The following is a 15,959-nucleotide window of genomic DNA, read 5'->3' on the forward strand; positions in this document are numbered from 1 at the left end:
GGTTGACGACAGATACTACATAATCTTATCATTTTTTCTGTGGAATCCATCTTTGTCCTGATACGTGTGTTGTTTGACCTTCCTTTTTCTTTCTACGCATCTCGTCGTTGTACCAAACTATATCACCTTCATATGGAGGCCAGTATTCCTCCATTGGTAGTACCGAGAAGCTTTGATTATATACATTCGTGACAGTGACGGTCTTGTACACATCAGATAAATGGTTGTAAGTGTCTTGACGAGTATAAGCGCATGCTGCAATGACATGGGAGCAAGGAATGCGGAAGGCCTGGAATTTTCCACAATCGCACCATCTTCTGTTTAGTCTAACATCATAGGCTAAATTTGGTCTCCCCTCGTTGTGATCCATTGTTTCCTGAAAGCTGAAATTTTGCCTATGACGGTCAAAGACTGTTACAGCGTGTGTGCTAGCTTTGATGCTCTCCTCTTGCATGACCTTCATGCAACACTCATTGAATACTTGCCCGGACAATAACACTACACTCCATCTTTCACCTCTGGTTACGAACGTAGAAGCCAACCTATAATAGGTCGATCTTACCAAGGCGGTTATCGGCAGATTTCGAATTCCTTTGAATACCCCCGTTCATGCATTCCACAAGGTTTGTTGTCATGTGGCCCCATCGACAACCTTCGTCAAATGCCCTTGTCCACTGCTCTACTGGTATGTTATTTAGCCATCTCCCTGCGTCTTCATTAGACAGTCTAATTTCATCATGATAATATTGAAATGACGGCTGAGTTAGAGCATACACAACATTCACCACCTTCTTGCGAAGATTCTTATCTTTAATAGCACGCATGAAGTTTTGTGCAATGTCTCTGATGCAATAGACATGGGTAGAAGGAGGATCATGCCACCCGTTGTCATGGTTGTTGTAGGCACTCTCAATGGCAGCATGTCTATCAGAAATCAAACAGATATTGGCTTGTGGAGCCACATGCGTTCTGAGATGTCGAAGAAAGAAACCCTATCCACCAGTCGTTTTGCCTTCAACAAGAGCAAAGGAAATGGGAAAGACATTGTTGTTGCCGTCTTGTGCAACCGCCATGAGCAAAGTACCCTTGTATTTGTCGTATAACCAAGTGCCATCAATTTGAATAATAGGTTTACAGAATGCGAAACCTTTGATGCACAAGTCAAATGCCCAAAAGAGACGGTGAAAGATTCTATTACTTGTAGCACAGGTTCCGTCTGGAATCATCGCTGGCAATGTCTCCATAGTTGCCACAGTTCCTGGGACATATGTTTTTAGTGCCCATAAAAACTGTGGGAATTCCTTGTATGAATCCTCCCAGTTGCCGAAAACTTGTTCAACAGCCTTTGTCCTTGCAATCCAGGCTTTCTTGTAAGATGGAGTATAATTATATGTTATTATGATATGGGATATAATTATACTCACCTTCACAGATGGGTCTTTATTAACCAACAACAGAATATCTTGACATATCAACAATGCGCTTAGTTTGCGGTGATCTTGTTCAACGTTAGTTGCAATGCAACTGTGAGGTGGGTCTATTGAAGCGATCTCCCAAGAGTCGTTTTTCTTTTTGTAAGACGCAGCCAAACGAAACATACAAAGCATGTTACGACATTCGATAACATACCTTCTAGAATCAGTGTGTTTCACTGTAAAGACAACAGAGTTATTCATGTGGAATTTTTTGATAGCTAGAACACATTCTTCTTTGGTACGAAACATGTCTCCCACCTTTAATTCGCCTTATGATCTCGGATACGGATTATAGAAAACACTGTTGGATGTTTCATCGTCATGCAGATCCATATTTGTCATATGTTGAGGCGGATTGTAGACATGACTATGAGGTATTGGTGGTGGTTGATCATCATCTTCAATGTCATTGTTCAGCATGTGATCAACCTGTATCTCGGTATCCTCTTCTTCTTCATTAACGACATCCACTTTTGCTTCTGCTTCTGGGTTGACGTCATTTGACCATTGTGGATCAAATTCACCAGATTCATCCTGACTGGTTATTTGTGACTGCTGAGATGGTATACATGGTTGAAGAGTAATGTACAACTAAATGCAGTTGCAGCCTGAATGTTCATGACTAACAAAAATGTATTCAACATCTTCATCGTCTCGTACCTTTAGGGGAAAAAACTTGCATTGACTATTCTCAAAAAATATTGGATTTTGATATGTGATCTTTGACATAATACCTGATCCTATACAGGATTCTATTCTGTTTTTCAAATGCAAGAAGGTTGCATTTCTCTTGATCGTGAGTCTAGTGGTATCAGTGTTTCGAAAACAAAAACCATACAACTCAGACTCGTATGTTTCACCGTTGCAGTGAACGTCGACAATGTATTTTGGTGAAGATGACATTGTGCAGATGAACACTATTTTCTTGCTGCAGACAAATGTGAGTGAAGTGTCTTGGATGTTGATAGTAAGACACTTAAATAGATGAGTGAAGTGTCTCACATGCTAGCTAGTTCGGAGTGATGTGTCGCACATGCAAGCTACTCCGAAGTGACATGTCGCACATGCAAGCTACTTCGAAATGATGTGTCAACCATGCAAGCTACTGAGAAGTGACATGTTCAACATGCAAGAGAGAGGACATCCATGTGTCAGACATGCAGACACACACTCCAAATGAATTGGCGCCCCCATTCATTCCTTGCACATGGGCGCCAATCCATTTGACGACACCTTGTCAAAGCATGCATTCAGGCCTCGAAACCAAGCAATCAAACCTAGGTCTTGCATGCATGTCCCTATGGAGGCACCAATTTGAATGGGTACCCCTCTTAAAGGTTGTACATGGTCTCCAAATCAAGTGGAGACACCATGCAAGCACAATTTTCATGCTCCCATCCATTTTCCTATAAATACATCCACTCCATCAACACTTCTTCCACACCATCACTCTCACTACTTCTACAATACTTCTTCTACAATTTTACAACAACTTCTTGTAGTTTCATCTACACCAACCCCCCGACAAAATGTCTATCCTCACAATGGGCGAATCACATAGAGGAACGGTTGCAAACATCCAACATATGTAAGTTTTTTCTTTTGTTAACTTTTTATCTTTCATCTTCACCAACCCCCTTTTATTTTAACATGCCAACTTAGTCAAGTTTTTTGTTCTTTATTTTATAGGATGTATCAAGGTTCCAGACTCGGGTCCACGAATATGTCCACATGGACCCGATGATTCAACCTTATGTTGAACTCGCCGGTTTTGGTCATATAAGCAAGATTTTGTCTTGGTTCGTAGATAACAAATTATTCTAGCTTTATGTGAAAGATGGAGACCAGAGACACACACATTTTGGTTCCCAACTGGTGAGTGTACCGTGACGTTAGAAGATGTCTACATGCTTTTGGGACTGCCCATTGAAGGTAAGGCTGTTAATGGTAAAATCAACTATGCAAATTCAATTTGCATGGATCTCTTGGAGACTGATTTGTTAGATGAGAATGCAAGAGGTTAAGGTATACTACTTTCACGCCTTAAGTCGTGCTATAATAGTTTATACTTAGATGAGCATTCTACCGAAGATGCTCTAATAATAAAAACTAGGTGTTACATTATGCTGTTAATTGACTCATTTTTATTTCCCGAAGGTAGTGGTTCTAGCATGCATATGATGTATTTATCATTACTTAGACATGTAGATAGAATAGGAAGTTACAATTGGGGATCTGCTTGTCTAGCCTATCTCTATAGCTCCTTGTGCAAAAACTCACACAAATACACATCTACATTTTCTGGATGTGTTGTTTTGCTACAAGCATGGGATTGGTCATGACCACCGTCCCTAGCACCAGTCAACAACAACCCTTTCACATTTCCGTATGCATAAAAGTAAGTTGTTTAAATTGCTATATCTTTAGTTACTTCTTTAAAGATTATTATCTCTAACTAATCTTTTTTGACTTTTTCGTGTAGATGGTCTGCACGTGGTATGAGTTACAACAGATGTCCAAGACACTGTATTACCCAGTATCATAACCTGTTGTATCATTACGACAGACGTAAGGAAAATAACTTAATAATTTCGTTATATTATGTTAACTTCTTCTACCTATATCATAATCCTATTTTCTTTCACATTTTAGTTCATTTGGCGTCCATACCTTAATTTGGATCATGACTATCAGGTCAACGCTGAAGACGCGATCGTATGGACTGCATGCACACTGATAATACGGTTCACAACTGTGGAGATGCACAACAGTGATCATGTGAAGCTGCAGTTTGATATGCCCCAAAACATCCCAGATCCCCCAACTAGCCTAGGAGAATGGCATCTGCGCAAAGTTAACAACCAATTGAACTTCAATCCATGGCAAAGATTCGCAAGATCGGAGTGTCGCAAATGGAAGCACCGTCATGACCATGTGTTAACTGACGCAGTCATGCCAACTGAAGAAAAACCAAGTCGTACTTATATGGCTTGGTACAGATCGGTTGGTTTTCAGTTCATCTCCAAGGATATGTACTTGTACGACCCACGCCAGATGACTTACACACCTGACACCTCAATATCAAACCCCTCACAACAGTGTTAGACCAGATACACATAACCCCCTGTCCGTCAAACGTTCAATTCAACCAACACACAAACATACAACCAAAATATACCATACACCCAACCCCAATACTAAGAGCATACCCCATACCACCACCAACAAATTGACCATCAACCTGAGACTCAACATCGCTTCGCACCCACCCCATCACCCTACCAAAGTCGCCTAAGCCAGAACACCCAATGATCATTCAACACCAATCGCCCCTCCTTCTACCATAGCCAAGAAGCCCAAACCTCATAAAACCAAAACATCCAACAACCATATCTCTACCAAACACCCCAATAACCTTTCCAACCTTTCCTCGACGAATCATTCACACCCATGTCTCCCTTAAACCGTCCCGGTCACCCATCAATGAGTCATCCACAACCCAACTTCTCTGGCATGGGTCATGAGCTCAGCTACGGCGGTACACCATCGATGCATACCAAAGACTATGTCGACTTGTCTGACTACCTCAACAGGCCTTCTTCTGTAGTTGAAAGTGACGCTCCTGGCCCCTCAGATACTCAAACACCGGTACCGAATCATCAACGCGGGTTAGGGCCACGGGTTAGGTTTCTGTGTGTAAACGACAAATTTTATTAATAACAATTGGTCCTATATCAAATTTATCTATCACGTATACTATTTACCAAAAAAAAATGCATTTTACACTGAGGCTTCAATTGAATTGGCGCCTCCTCTTAAGTCCTACACAGGGGCGCCAATCCAATTGGCTAGGGAACTATCCCTAGCCAATCAAATTGGCGCCTCCTTTCAATTTTTAAGAGGAGTCTCCAATTCAATTGGTGACTCCTCCTAAAAGTGGGGTAGTTTAGGATTTTTTTTGAAACCAGGGGTATTTTGGGAATTTCCTTGAAAAAGTGGATTATTTTTGTAAAAATTTCGAGTAATGGATATGGTAAAGACGATTAAAACATGCAAGTTTGAAACTAATTTTAAAATCTAATAAGTTTAATTTTTTGAGAGGCCTACCTAATCTTTAATATAAATATGATGCACTTTTTGAGACATATCAAAAGGAAAACTTGTGAAAAATTCTTTTCTTTCAAAAATTATGGTTTGAAAAATTATTTTCTTTCAAAAAACATGGTTTCTTCCTTAAGACTGTTAAACTTTTTACAAATTGATTTGTTTTGACAGGTGAAATATACCTCATTCAATGTTAAAAACTATAAATTACTCATTATTGATGATTATAGCATATGGATTTGAGTATAATCTTAAATATCAATTAGATGTTCTTTGTGAGACATGTTAATAGGAAAAATTTGAAAAATTATTTTCATTATAAAAGCATGTTTTCTTCCTTAAGACCGCTAAATTTTATACAAATTGATCTGTTTTGACAAGTGAAATCTACCCTAGTCAATGGTAGAAACTATAAATTAGTCATTGTTGATGATTATAATATATGGGCTTGAGTATAATTTCTAAAACTCAAGGATGAATCACATTCGGTGACACATGGGTTATGCAAATAAATGCAAGTTGAAAAAGATTTGAACCGTGGAAATAAATCTTTTAAAAAATTGAAAAGAAAATGACATTTTTTATGATTTCTTCTATCCTAAAATCCACACTATCATGAAGTTGTATAAAGGAAAAATAGACATATTCAAGAGATTGTCAAAATATGTTCAATGAGAAAATTATTTGTAAACACTTTTGGGCAGAAGCTCTAAACATTACGTGGTATATTTAAAATAGAATATTATTAGATATGTTTGGATGTCATTTTGTAAAAACTGTTTGGTTCGGATCAGATTTAGGATTGACTTTTTAAAACCGATCTAAATCGAACCGAACTGTGTGTATATAGTTTTATTCTTAATTTTAATATGATATGATGTTATAATTTATTATTTTATGATACGTATTCTTTTAATATTATTTATTAGTTTAGTTTAATCTATTTATTTTTATTATTTCATATGTTGCAACCATAATCTATCATTCTCATTTTGTAATATTAATTTTTAATATATTATATGTTATATATTATATCAAACTTATTATTGATTATCATTTTTAGAATCTTAAAAAAATATAATTTATATTTTGGATATCCAAAACTCGATCTAAATTAAACCACATGAAATTGGACTGGATCAAATCAGATTTTTCTTATCAATTATTCAAATCCGAACTGAACCGCAAGTAAAATTATATTTGGATCAGATGAGTTTTTAGCTAAAAATAAATCCAAACTGAATCACGAACACCCCTAATACAAAGTATATAATAAAGAAAGCTAATTCAGGTAAGGTTTATGATAAAGAGATTGACAATGATACGTCAAAGGCACGAGATTGTTTTTAAAGAAATTAAGATAATAGATAAGTGAGATTCAAGACCCTCGAGAGAAACCGCCTTTGATGAATAAGACTATATATAAGAAGCCAGATGTGCCCGTTTGATGTAAATGACTATATAGTCATTATCTATAGTCACTATCTCACAGGGAGCTTTTTAGCTAGATCCTATGTGGTTCATTGTCTCTTAAAAAGTTAAAATTATTAATCAAATTACATGTGTTTGTCGTCATGTAAAAGGGGATATTTCCTATCAAAATTGGTTTGAAGAAAATGATCTCCAATTTTGATTTGATGATAATAATATGTATAAGTAAACAATTTATTCTATAACATATGTTACATGTGTAGAAAGTCATTGAAAATATTTGAAATTCTTTTTCTCAGGGGATAGATGTTTATCTAATTGTTGAGACAACTTGTTCAACTACGTAAACCATAATGACAGTAAAAGGGAAAGCAAAAAAACAATATAGAAGGTAGTAAAATAACACAAGAGATTGGTAACCCAGTTCGATGAAACCACACCTACGTCTGGAGGTTACTTTATCCAAGAAAGAAAATTCACTACTTTGAATTAGTACAATAGGTCTTACAAACCAAAAAATCCTATGTTGTTCAAAGCCTCTTCCTATAGAGGTGTACAATAGTAAATTCCACACAAATTCAGCTATGGTATTAACTTGGAATATAAGAAACAAAATACTCAAACCCTATCATAAAGAACATAGTTCTTGCACATAAAAAATCTTTTCAAACAATGAGAATTGAGTATCCTTATATAGCAATGTCTTGTGGGTTTTTTCTCCTCGTGGATCTACATTTAATTAGTCTAGGAAATAGCTTAATCAATTGGATATGATTTGCTACAATGCAAGTGTTGATGAGTTTGAACATATTCTCGTCCACACCATTTAATATAAAATTCAAGGCTTTAGCATTTCCAAGAGCTTCATCATATTGGACAAATAAACTTTAGGCATTAAGCTTGTTGAACCATCTTCAGAAGTGATCTCAGGATGTTTCCAACCTTTAACCATAGCATTCCATGTTTTGTTGTCAATGGATTTGATAAAAGAAACCATCTTTACTTTCGAATAGTCATAATTTGTGCCATCCAACACAGGTGTCTGGTTGAATGAACCTCAATCTCTGTTGATGTCCATCTGAATAGAAAATATTTTTCCCGGAGCTCACCCAAACAGAACAGGGTGCCTACTCTGATGTCAATTGAATTTTTGTTCCTCAAGAGACAAATATTGGACCAGATGTTGAGACAACTTGTCCAACTTCCTAAACCTGAATGGCAATTAAAACGATATTAATAAAACAATATAGAAGGCATTAAAATAACATAATAGAGTGGTAACCCAGTTCGGTGAAACCATACATACGTCTAGAGGGAACTCTACCCAGGAAAGGAAATTCACTACTTTGAATTAGTACACTTAGTCTTACAAGAACCAATAAACCATATGTTGTTCAAAGCCTCTTCCTAATCCTAATGAATTTCTATTTAAGGACTCCCCCTAAATATGAGAACCAACTCACTTTCTTCTTAATTACACAACCTATGATTGATGTTTACAAATTAATAACAACGTTGAATGTTACAACTTAACTAAGACAAACCTACTATGTCAAGTTACTGAAACATAGAGGTGTACAAGAGTATATTCAACACTAATCTAGTTATGGAATTAACATGGAATACAAGAAACAAAAGACACAAACTCTATCACAAAGAATCTAGTTCTTATGCACCAAAACTATTTTCAAACAATGAGAATTTAGTCTCCTTATATAGCAATGTCTTTTGGAATTATCCTCCTTGTGGATCTGCATTTAATTCGTCCAAAAAATAGCTTAATCAATTGGATATGATTTCCTCCTCAAATCTCTCCAACAAAAGATATGATTTTTTATATTTCAAATTCAAATTGAAATCATATTTAAGTTTTATTTGAACACCTCTAATTATCAAACAAATCAACCAAATATTGATAAAAAATAATGCATCAAATCTGATCAAAAACCAATCAGAAATTTTGCATTAAGCAACATCAAACATGGCCTGCTGTCAAGGCCAGATGTTGAATAACACATGCTGGAACGTCGAGTTCAACATGTTGAACCATAACATCCAAATTACCTCTTCTTCTTTCTTTGACTTCATTGTTTAAACTTTATTTTTAAAGCTTGATTACTTTTATGTGTGCTTAACTTTGTTTACATCTTGTGCTGAGTGATATTTATAAACACAAAGGTTTATCTTTTATTTTACTGTATTTTATCAAAGGCTACGTTGTAGCCAAATTATTTGAGAAGACAAAGAGACGAAATTTTAGTAAATTCTTTATTGTTGAAAAAGTATAAGTCAGTTGGACTAGGTTGAAGTTTCGAATAGAGAAGTTAAAATAATCCTCGAAAAGACAGTATCCACCTCATATAAAGACTAGTCAACAAAGTTGGATGAAGCATTATGGGCCTATAGGTTAAAATTCAAATGTTCCATTGGTCTTACACCTTTCCAAATTATCTATGGAAAAACATGTCACCTTCTAGTAGAATTGGAGCACAAATCCTATTGGAAAATCATCCTTGAACTTTGACCAGTCATAAGCAGAGAAGAAAAGAAAAATGAAGTTGCATGAACTAGAAGAATTAAGAGGTCAAGCATAAAAGTATTCCAGGTTTTATAAAGAAAAAGTAAAAAAGCACCATGACCAACGATTGATTAGAAGAGATTTTATACTAGGACATAAAGTATTACTATTTAATTCCACATTAAATATGTTTTCATAGAAATTAAAATCAAAGTGATCTGGTTCTTTCAAAATCAAAGAATTTAAATAGTATGGAATAACAAAACTAGAAGATCTAGTTTCAAAATAAAGTTGGACTATAAATAACCAAACATTAAAGTCATATCTTAGTGGTGAGATTGATAAGAGCAACACAATCATCCCATTAAGGGAACCTTAAAGAAAAAAACAAGTGTCGAGCTAATGACGTTAAAAAGGATATGATTGTAAGGTAACCCAACTTTTTAATTTTCTTTTATATGTTTTACTTCTCTGAATTGAAACAGGTAAACATGGGTTGTTGAGACTCTGTAAAAGTTTCGCCAAACGAGCTCATATACTCGTTAAGCGAAGGCTCAATTCACACTCAATTTCTGAGTTTAGCCAAGTTCTCCCAACGAACTACTAATTTCGCTAAGAGAAATCTCCATATTCATAAGATATAGCCCGAAGACAACAAAAATTTCCAGGAGGGGATGATTCTTACTCCAATAAGAAGACACGAACTAATGCTCGCCAAAACATGTGATGTTTAATGTATTATTCAGATGTTCAAGTACTTGATAACACATTGTAGCGGTAAATTCATGACCTTCAAACTATGGATAAACTTGACGTTAATAAAACTAGAGTCGCCACCGCGCTTTTATTGTTTCCAAAGGAAAAGGGAAAAGTACGAACAAAACCCAAAGATAAGAAGTTTTCAAATCAAAACTAATAAAATGCCATAGATTATAGGTAAGGGGGTTGGTTACACAGAGGGAAGGTGTTAGCACCCAAAGTGTCCTAGGTACTCCTAGGGAGCCCTCTTTTACGTGTGCATGTGTTTTTGGTATAAATGATGTTTGAGAAAAAATAGAGTGTGGGGGTGAGAAAAGAAATCATTGATTATATTTTTGTGTTTGACAAGACCTTCGGTCTCGTGCCTATAAACCAACATAAAAATGAGGGATCAAAACCTCGTAGTTCGTGGTAAAAATTTCAAATAAGTTGGTGAATTGATTTTAATAAAAATTTAAGAGTAGGGCACAAAAAGGCCAAAATCTGAATGGGGTTGTTAGTTCTTTTTGTCTTTTTGAAAGTTAAGTCAATATGATTAAGTTTATTTACAAATTTGATTTAAGAAAAGGTTTAAAAGTTCAATGGTATAGGGCCAAGGTTTCTAATTGTTAAAACATGTCTAAGTTAGAAAAAAAAGTAAAAGATTTTTGAAAAGAGGGAGACGTTTTGAAATTTAAGAAGTAGGAGGATATGAAGAGGTTATCCTAAGCATAAGTTAAAAGTTAAAAGTTGAAAAGATCTGATCGATGGGATGCAATTCAACAGATAAGAATGTCCTATAGAAACCCATTTTCCTTTGGACTTTAATTAAGCAATGATCAATAAGCTATGAGCAATATCTAGACATCATAAAGAGCAAGACATCAAATAAAGATGGCCACATCCAAGCAAGCATTCCATTAGCTAGAAGTCTTCCTTGTCTTCCAATGTACCAGATGAAATATTCCTTGATCAACTTAGAACAAAATATCAAACACAGGATCAAAATAACAATTAAGCACAAAGACAGAGTGGCAAATGGATCCAAGAAATTCTCAAGTCTTGCATCAAATGAAAGCACAATTCAAAGATAGCTTAGTCCTAAATGTTGGCATTGGCCAAGTCCTTTAGCATATGGAATGTTGCCTAATCCTAAGTCAAAAGTTCAGATCAAGTTTAACAATACACAAAATGTTTTTTAGGGTTTTTGTTGTTATTAGGTGTTTTAAGGTCCTAAGACCACAAACAAAATCAAAACACACAAACAAATATATACAAACAGAAGATATGGCTCAAAAAAGCAAAAAGAAAAGGACAGAAACATAAACAAGTTATATGAAATGTAAATGGAAATGAATGATAAATGACTGAAAGTTAAATTACATAAAGTAAATGACTTGAAATTAAAAGCATAATGAATAAGAGTTAGTCAAAAGTTAGTGGTGTTAGAGGTGATTTTTACTTGATTAAGTCATTCTTTGGAGAACACTCAACCATTCATTCACAAGTATGAATCCTTAAACCAAGACATCTCCCATGAGAAGGGCTCCAACTTGGATAATTAAACAAGTATGCCACTAGCTCTCATGAAAGGAAAAAAAGGTCAAGTCTCCACACAATGCCATGAAGAATGGGAGACTTACAATCTCACTTACTAGAATGCTATGTCTCGAGGGTCAAATTTAGCTCTATGTTAAGCAATCGTAATTGGACTTATGTAGAAGTCACAACTATCTGAGGTCGGGAAATAGAAATATAGGTGTTAATGCATGTTAGAGATTCTGTACAAGGAACCAAACTCCTAAAACATCCCCCACACTAAAAAATGGGAGGGACTTATCTCAGTCATACTTGTATTGATTCATCTGACACAAGTTTTTTGATGAATCAATTAACCTTTAGACATTAGAGATTTCATTGGTCAAATGGGGGAATGGGAAAGAATAGGGGTGAAGATGAAGAGGGAGAGGAAGATAAAAACACAAATTGATCATGAGAGGAATTTTATCAAATCAAAACATCCATTCATTTTGGGATATGAAATGTACATTCCATCAATCCCCTAAATCCAATGGTTTTGACACAAGTTTTTTGATGAATCAATTAACCTTTAGACATTAGAGATTTCATTGGTCAAATGGGGGAATGGGAAAGAATAGGGGTGAAGATGAAGAGGGAGAGGAAGATAAAAACACAAATTGATCATGAGAGGAATTTTATCAAATCAAAACATCCATTCATTTTGGGATATGAAATGTACATTCCATCAATCCCCTAAATCCAATGGTTTTGATCCAACAAAGAGTCCAATCAATAATGACCAAGGCCCAAAAAGAAAGTCAAATTTCACAAGACCATAAAAATGGCTCAACAATATTTTTAAACATTTAATCAATTAAGAATCACATTAAAAATGAATTAAAATACCTTTTAATTTGGTCAAAACCTAAAATCCCTTCAAAACACAAAATAAATGGCCAAGGGATTTAATCTAGGTCAAACAAGGTCAAAGGACCTTAGACAAAAAATTTCACAATTTTTAAAAAGTCATAAGTATTTTTAAACAATAAAAAATATGCATAAAAACATTGAATTCATGAAAAATACCAAAATTAATCCAAAAAATAATTTTAATTCAAAATATGAAAGAGAAAAATATTTAAAGATTTTTGGTGAAAGTCCCATATTTTTTGGATTAAAAATGGATTTATTATGAATTAAATAAAATAAGAGTAATTAATAGAAAATCAGAAATTATGAAAAATCAGGGGCCATCAGATCTCCCTCATTAATTGAGGTGGAAAATCTGATGGCCAAGCGCATGGGGAACATAATGGACTTGAGTCAATGCGCTGCAAACGGGATCAAACAAATCAAAGGTCCAGATTACAATGTTTAAAGATGATCAAAGGGATGGTAGGGTGCCAACACACCACCAGAGCTAGGGCTCCGGTCATCTTCTCCGGTGGACCTCACCGGACTGGTCCACCATCAACCTTCACTAAAATAAAAAGTGAATACACTAATTTGAAGAGAAAAACGCCAAGAATCCAAATTTGTCCTCAAAATTTTCCAATTCTCATTATATTAAAAGATACATGGAATTGAAAATTATGGAGTATGAACTAAGTTACCTCGACTTGACCTAAAAGCAACTCAATCTTGTTGCCTATATTGGTAGGACTTCAGCCAACCAAAAATTAATTGAAATGATGGAGAATTAAGAGAGAATCGAAGAGAGAAAGTTTGACAAATTTCACCTTCTGTGTGCAGTGATGAACCTCGATCTGGATCTCAGTTGGCTTGAGCTTGCTTCCACTTGATTGCAGGAGGTGAAATGAGAGCTTAAATGGCTTGGATTCATGTATTTTCAACTTCAAAACAAAATTGAAATTGAATCTCGATTTTCAAATGAAAACCTTCAAGATTATACTTTAATGTAGGTGGGAAGGTTGCAGGAGCAAAGCTTGGGCAAGGTGTCCCCCATTCTGAGCAGTAAGGCATGCATTTATAGGTTTGTCAATTGATTTTTACACACTTCCATTCAAATGCCAAAAATAGTAATTCAAGTGTGCATGCTTGCATGGGCGTGTGATAGGCCCATGAGATGATGTCAAAAGGTCCAAAAATGATCATGAATGGTACTGGAAGCCTAACATGAAGCCATGCATTTGTAATTGATAAGTGATCATGAGATTCATCCAAATGGAGCCATGAAGAGTAACCATTCGCAAGTCATTCAAACCTTGTCCAAATGAAGTGATTCTGGACTTTTTGGAATGGTAAGATCAAGGGGAACAACTTTCATGTTGAAGACCTTTCCATTTAAAGCTTGGACCATGATGAATTTTGAGATGGAAGTTTTGGAAATCAAACATAATTGAATATTTTCTAAGTACCAAGTCAAATATCCACTACTTCCACCTCGAATAACTTTTGCTATGTGCTTCAAATGTAAAACGGTCCTTCATAAAAGTTTTATCTATTGAAATCCTATTCAATTTGGTCATAAACTTGACGTCATTTGGATTTGTAATGAAGGAGTTATGCATTTTAGAAGTTGGGGAAAATTGCTTGTTCAATGATGATGACCCAAAATGACCTATAATGTTTCCTCTTGGCACATGCCTTTTCAAGTTGAATTTGACATTTATCAAAGAATAAAAGTCGGAAAGGACATCTTGGAATTGATCATGAAACTTGGATGACCTTCATATCATAGAAATTGAGCAAGTTATGGTCCTTGGAAATTGACCTTCTAACCAGGGCACAGACAAAATGACCTACAAGCTTTCACCATAAAAAATGACTTTCCAAGCAAAACTAGCTCTAGACCTCAACATGAAACTTGTTTTTAATGTCATAAGGAGTAACGTTTCTCTTGTAATCATCTTCATATGACAAACATTTTAGGATATAGGGTCTAGGGAACCCCAATTTTGACCAGTTGACTTTCTCTAGCCAACTTCTTTGGACCAACTTGCAAACTTGAAGTTCTCTTGATATCTGGGACTCATGGAGGATCATATATGTATAATATGAAGTATCCCTTGAAATATTTGATCAAATAATGAAGAAACTTGCTGAGGAAGTCACACAAGATACCTAGATGAATTAGGGTTTCCAAGGAAAACAAGCTCCAAACTCTTGATGATTTCTTGATCAAAATGATAAGTGAAGATTATGGGGATCCATATATGATGTCTATAACCAATGTGAACCATTACTTGATTGATCTCCTTGTACTTAGGGTCTTAAACCCTAGATATGAGCTTGATGAGACATTCGTGAATGTACACACTACCTACAAAAGAAACAAAGCTATACATATACATATCTTTGGTATTTTGGTTAGTAAAAAAAGAAAAACAAAGGATGATACAATGAAATGTGCTTGGTTATCTCTCCCAATGCAAATCCAATGAGTGAGGGGTAAGGAGGATGCCAAGGTGTGATCCCAAAGCTAATTCATATGATGAGATAACATGAAGGATCTTAGGGTCAAAATTGGGGTCTTACACACATAACTCATGATTTTGAAGGATATTAATGTTTTCTAGGTAATTTGGATTTTTTTTATTATTCTTGAGTTTGTCCATGTTATGTAGTGAGATGGTAACTGATCGGAAAAATAGCAAGTGTACTATTTTTACCGATGTAGTAATAAGGAGTTTTATTTCCAAGTATCGATCTCAAGGATTGCGTAGGAAATACTTATTTTAAATTGATTCTATCAGAACAAAAAGATAATGGTTTGGTTGTTTAGGAATTTATAATAGTAAACACAAAAATAGTAAAAATAATTGATTAAGATAAAAGATGCTAGGGTGAGTGGTTGAGTTAACCGGTTATGAATTTAGTCCCGATTTCCTTAATACATATGAAACATTCAATCACCTAACCTCAGAATGTTCTTACTTAAGTCCTTAAGGAAGAAACTATTAAACTACCAATTCTTACTCAAATGTTCATTCAATTAATCATTGGTTTTAATCATACAAAATATCAAGGTTTACGGTGATTTACGAAAGTTACTAGTCCTAGATGATGCATTCATAAACCCAATTGTGTGAAAACCCTACCAATCACAATCCCGTTATTGGAAGTCATAGATTAATTTGGATTTGTCCGATACAAAAGCATAATAACATCACACAGTTGAATTGAAATACGTAACATAGTAATCAAGAAAT

This window comes from Lathyrus oleraceus, chromosome 3 (assembly GCF_024323335.1).
Source record: "Lathyrus oleraceus cultivar Zhongwan6 chromosome 3, CAAS_Psat_ZW6_1.0, whole genome shotgun sequence".
Classification (NCBI taxonomy): Eukaryota; Viridiplantae; Streptophyta; class Magnoliopsida; order Fabales; family Fabaceae; genus Lathyrus; species Lathyrus oleraceus.